Source organism: Bubalus kerabau, chromosome 2 (assembly GCF_029407905.1).
Source record: "Bubalus kerabau isolate K-KA32 ecotype Philippines breed swamp buffalo chromosome 2, PCC_UOA_SB_1v2, whole genome shotgun sequence".
NCBI lineage: Eukaryota > Metazoa > Chordata > Mammalia > Artiodactyla > Bovidae > Bubalus > Bubalus kerabau.
In genome coordinates, this window is record NC_073625.1 from 181,915,846 (window position 1) to 181,921,668 (window position 5,823).

The 5,823-nt window shown below is 36.7% G+C and overlaps 1 pseudogene; it reads right to left on the bottom strand.

Moving 5' to 3' along the window:
• Positions 1 to 3,835: 3,835 nt before the first annotated feature.
• LOC129645020 (mitotic spindle assembly checkpoint protein MAD2A-like) lies at positions 3,836 to 5,039 on the bottom strand (annotated as a pseudogene).
• Positions 5,040 to 5,823: the final 784 nt, after the last annotated feature.

Below are 5,823 nucleotides of genomic sequence, written 5' to 3' on the forward strand. Positions count from 1 at the left end.
AAAGACAACACAAAAAAAGAAAATCACAAGTCAATATCACTGATGAACATAGATGCAAAAATCCTCAACAAAATTTTAGGAAACAGAATTCAACAACACATTAAAAAGCTCACATACCATGATCAAGTGGGATTTATTCCAGGGATGCAAGGGTTTTTCAATATATGCAAATCAATCAATTTGATATACCATATTAAACTGAAAGATAAAAATCATCTGATCATATGATCATCTCAGTAGATGAAAAAAACCTTCAGTGAAATTCAGCACCCATTCATTATATAAATGCTTCAAAAAATGGACATAGAAGGAACCTACCTCAACATAGTAAAGGCCATATATGACAAGCTCACAGCAAACATTATTCTCAATGGTGAAAAATTAAAAGTATTCCCTCTAAGATCAGGAACAAGACAAGAGTGACCACTCTCATACTGTTATTCGACATAGTTTTGGAAGTCCTAGCTACGGCATTTAGAGAAGAAAAACAAATAAAAGGAATCCAAATTGGAAAAGAAGTAAAACTCTCACTGTTTGCAGGTCATATACTATACATAGAAAATGTGAAAGAAACTATTAGAAAATTACTAGAGCTAATCAGTGAGTTCAGTAAAGTCATGGGATACAAGGCCAACACACAGAAATCACTTAAGTTCCTATATATTAACAATGAAAAATAAGAAAGAGAAATTAAGGAATCAATCCCATTCACCATTGCAACAAAAAGAATAAAATATCTAGGAATAAACTTATCTAAGGAGACAAAAGAACTGTACACAGAAGACTATAAGACACTGATGAAAGAAATCAAAGATGACATAAGCAGATGGAGAGATATTCCATGTTCCTGGGTAGGAAGAATCAATATTATGAAAATGATTATACTACCAAATGCAATCTACAGATTCAATGTGATCCCTATCAAATTACTAATGGATTTTTCATAGAACTAGAACCAAAAAAAGCTCACAATTCATATGGAAACCCAAAAGACTCTGAACAGTTAAAGGAGTCTCGAGACAGAAGACTGGAGCTGGTGGAATCAACCTTACTGACTTCAGACAATACTACAAAGCTACAGTCATTGAAACAGTATGGTACTGACACAAAAACAGAAATATAGACCAAAGGAACAAGATAGAGAGCCCAGAGATAAACCCTTGCACCTTAGTTTTGACAAAGAAGGCAAAAATGCACAATGGGGCAAAAATAGCCTCTTCGATAAGTGGTGCTAGGAAAACTGGACAGCTACATACAAAAGAATGAAAGTAGAACAATTCCTAATGCCATACACAAAGGTAAACTCAAAATGGATTAAAGACCTAAATGTAAGACCAGAAAATATAAAACTCTTAGAGGAAAACATAGGCAGAACATTTGATGACATAAATCAAAGTAAGATATTCTATGACCCACCTCCTTCCCAACTCCTCTAGTAATGGAAATAAAAACAAAAATAAACAAATGTGACCTGATTAAACTTAAAAGCTTTAGCACAGCAAAACAAGTAGTTTGTAGTTTGTCTACAAAGACACCCTCAGAATGGGAGAAAATAACAGCAAAGGAAACAACTGAAAAAGAATTAATTTCCAAAACATACAAGCAGCTCATACAACTCAATAACAGAAAAACAAAAAACCCAATCAAAGAGTGGGAAAAAGGCTTAAATAGACATTTCTCCAAAGAAGGCATACAGATGGCTAACAAACAATGAAAAGATGCTCAACATCACTCATTATTAAAGAAATGCAAATCAAAACTACAATGAGATACCACCTCACACCAGTCAGAATGGCCATTATCAAAAAGTCTACAAATAATCAATGTTGCAGAGGATGTGGAGAAAAGGAAACCCTCTTGGCATTGCTAGTGGGAATGTAAATTGCTACAGCCACTGTGGAAGATAGTATGGAGATTCCTTAAAACATTAGGAATAAAAAAACTATGAATACAACCACCATATGACCTAGCAATCCCACTCCCAGGCATATACCCTGAGGAAACCAAAATTGAAAAAGACACATTAACTTATATGCAGAGTACATCATGCGAAATGCCAGGCTAGATGATGCACAAGCTGGAATCAATATTGCCAGGAGAAATATCAAAAACCTCAGATACACTGATGACACCACCCTAATGGCAGAAAGCAAAGAAGAACTAAAGAGCCTCTTGATGAAAGAGGAGAGTGAAAAAGTTAGCTTAAAACTCAATATTCAGAAAACTAAGATTATGGCATCTGGTCCCATCACTTCATGGCAAATAGATAGGGAAACAATGAAAACAGTGAGAGATTGTTTTTTAGGGCTCCAAAATCACTGCAGATGGTGACTGCAGCCATGAAATTAAAAGACGCTTACTCTTTGGAAGAAAAGCTATGACCAACCTACACAACATATTAAAAAGCAGAGACATTACTTTGCTGACAAAGTAATCTAGTTGAAGTTATGGTTTCTCCAGTAGTCATGTATGGATGTGAGAGTTGGACTATAAAGAAAGCCAAGCACCGAAGAATTGATGCTTTTAAACTATAGTGTTGGAGAAGACTCTTGAGATTCCCTTGCGCTGCAAGGAGATCAAACCAGTCAATCCTAAAGGAAATCAACCCTGAATATTCACTGCAAGGACTGATAGTGAAGTTAAAACTCCAATACTTTGGCCACCTGATGAGAAATGACTCAATGGAGAAGACCCTGATTCTGGGAAAGATTGAAGGCAGGAAGAGAAGGGGACGACAAAGGATGAGATGGTTGGATGGCATCACCTACTCAGTGGACATGAGTTTGAGCAAGCTCCAGGAGTTGGTGAAAGACAGGGAAGCCTGGCCTGCTGCAGTCCATGGGGTTGCAAAGAGTCAGACACGACTGAGCAAATGAACTGAACTGAACCCCAATGTTGATTTCAGCACTGCTTACAATAGCTAGAACATGGAAGCAATCTAGATGTCCATCGACAGATGAATGGATAAAGAAGCTGTGGTACATATATACAATGGAATACATTGCTCAGTCATAAAAAGGAATGCATTTGAGTCAGTTCTAATGAGGTGGACAAACCTAGAGCCTACGATACAGAGTAAAGTAAGTCAGAAAGAGAAATATAAATATCATATACTGATGCATATATTGGAATCTAGAAAGATGGTACAGATGAATTTATTTTCAGGGCAGCAGTGGAGAAACAGACATGGTGAACAGACCTATGGACGTGAGGGAAGGAGAGGAAGGAGAGGGTGAGATGTATGGAAAGAGTAACATGGAAACTGTCAATACCATATATAAAATAGATGGCCAATGGGAATATGCTGTATGACTCAGGGAACTTAAACAGGGACTCTGTGACAATCTAGATGGGTGGGATGGGGAGAGAGATAGGAGAGAGGTTTAGGAGGGAGGAGACATGGGTGTACCATGACTAATTCTTGTTGATGCTTGACAGAAAACAACAAAATTCTGTTAAGCAATTTTCTTTCAATTAAAAAATAAATGAAGTGGCAAAAGAGAAGTAAATTAAACTCTTTACTAGTTATGGTTTAGAATGTATTTCAGATTCTTCTCTTTCTCCTCCTTCTTTTACATAGACATAGGGAATTTTCTTTTTTCTTTTTTTTTTTTTTTCACATAAAGAACAATGTTTATTTTAAATCTACTGTTATAAGGTGAAGGAGGTTTAATAAAAGTTTGTCCAATGAATTGAAAGTGCCTCAAGACTTACTCTACTTTGTGTCCTTAGGCCCTCCCTACAATATAGTAGGCACAAGAAATAATATGCCGTACTGAATCCATAATAACTACATAACTGTATCAATACACCAATATAAAAAATTTAATACAAATTTAAAACATACACATTTAACTTTATTTCATCATTGCCATTTAAAGCTTGATTTTATAAAACATAAAAGACATTCTTAAGAGTTCTGTATCACAACAATTTGAAAAGTGGGAATATGCACAGCTTTATAGGCTCAAGTTACATAAATTAAACTCAAATAATTGGACATTTTTTCAATACAGAAACTATACAAATGAAATAAATGACAAGAGGATGCAATAGGAGAAATATGTCACTACTTATGGACTATCATTAGTTACTTTCAGGATGTAAATGAAGATTCTGAATATTCATATTTCTTTTGTTCTATTTCATATTTAAATATTTCTCTACATTCTGAGTCAAGCTACTTGACCAAAAGTCTGATTTAGAAAGGCATTTAGCAAAAGTTTTTCCACCTATGGTTACTACCTCCAAAGAAAGTAACACTGCAGTACTGATGCAATCTGCACAGTAACTTATGTCAACCCTATGGAAAGTCAGATAGGTACCAAAAATGGAACAATTTTGCACAGATTCAGTTAGGTATCATGTTAAGTTTTCCTCATCTAAAAATTAACCAATGAAGTAAAACATACCAACTACAGTTGACCTGGTAGGAAAACCACATTTGAGAGTTACAAGTACGTCATTGTCCATATCTCATCCTCAGTCATTGACAGAAATTTTGTAGGCTACCATGCTCTTTACTTTGTGAATTGTAGTAGTAAATGAACGAAGACAAACTTCCTCAGGATTGGTAATGAACTGTGGTCCCGACTCTTCCCATTTTTCAGGTACAACCAGATCTTTGTCTGTATAAATGCGGAGATCAAATGAACAAGAAACTTCCAACAGTGGCAGAAATGTTACTGTAGCTGTGATCTGTCTGATCACTGAACGGATTTCATCTTGGAGAGCTTTCTGAGACTTTTCTCTGGGTGCACTGTCATCTTTTGCATCTTTTGAACTCAATATCAAACTGCCATCTTTCAAGGACCTCTCCACTTTCAACATTTGAGATGACTACCACCAGTTTCTGAACTGAACACTTGTATAACCATTAGAAGAACTCGGCCACGATCTCGGCGCTCCCGCGCAAGGTGATGCCTTGCTCCCGAGAGAGTTGCAGCGCCATGGCCAGGCCCACGGATGACGGTACACGTTTCCACCCAGCAGACAGCGACGCCAGGAGCTTCGGGAGCAGTTCCCCGCCACTCGTTTCAAAAGGCGGGAATTTTCAAATATACATAGAAATAGAGAAAATGATGTAATAAACTCCCATGCACACCTTACCTGGGGCTTTCTTGGTGGCTCAGCAGTAAAGAATCCTCTGGCAATGCAGGAGATGCGGGTTCAATCCCTGGGTTGGGAAGATCCCCTGGAGAAGGAAATGGTAGCCCATTCCAGTATTCTTGCCTGGGAAATCCCATAGACAAAGGAGCCCGGTGGGTTACAGTCTATAGGGTCGCAAAGAGCTGGACATGACTGAGAGATTAAACAACAACAACCCCTTATCCAACGTCAACAATTGTCAACATTTCGCCAATATTATTTCATCTATCCTCCCACTTCCCACCTTTTTTCTGGAACAGCAGACATTGCATTATTTCACCCACAAAATGTGTCTCTAACAACTAAAGAATTTTTAACATATAACCAAAATGTTTATCACATCTGTCAAAAGATTAATTATTCCATATTATCATCTAATTCCCAGGGAATATGCCAATTTCCCTGATTGTCAAAAAATTTTAAGTTACCTTGTTCAAATTAGAACTTAAAACAAGACCCAGGGGTTGAATTGGTTATATATCTTAAAACGCTTCTACTCTTTTCTTTTACCTTTTATGCTAGTTACTTGTTGAAAAAATGGCATCTTTTGTTCTTTGGTATTTCCAATATTCTGAATTTGGCTTATGTAATTTAACATGTTATTTTGCATTTAACAGCATTTTACAGAAAGTCCCTCAATTTGGGTCTGTCTGAAATTGCTTCATGACTTCATTC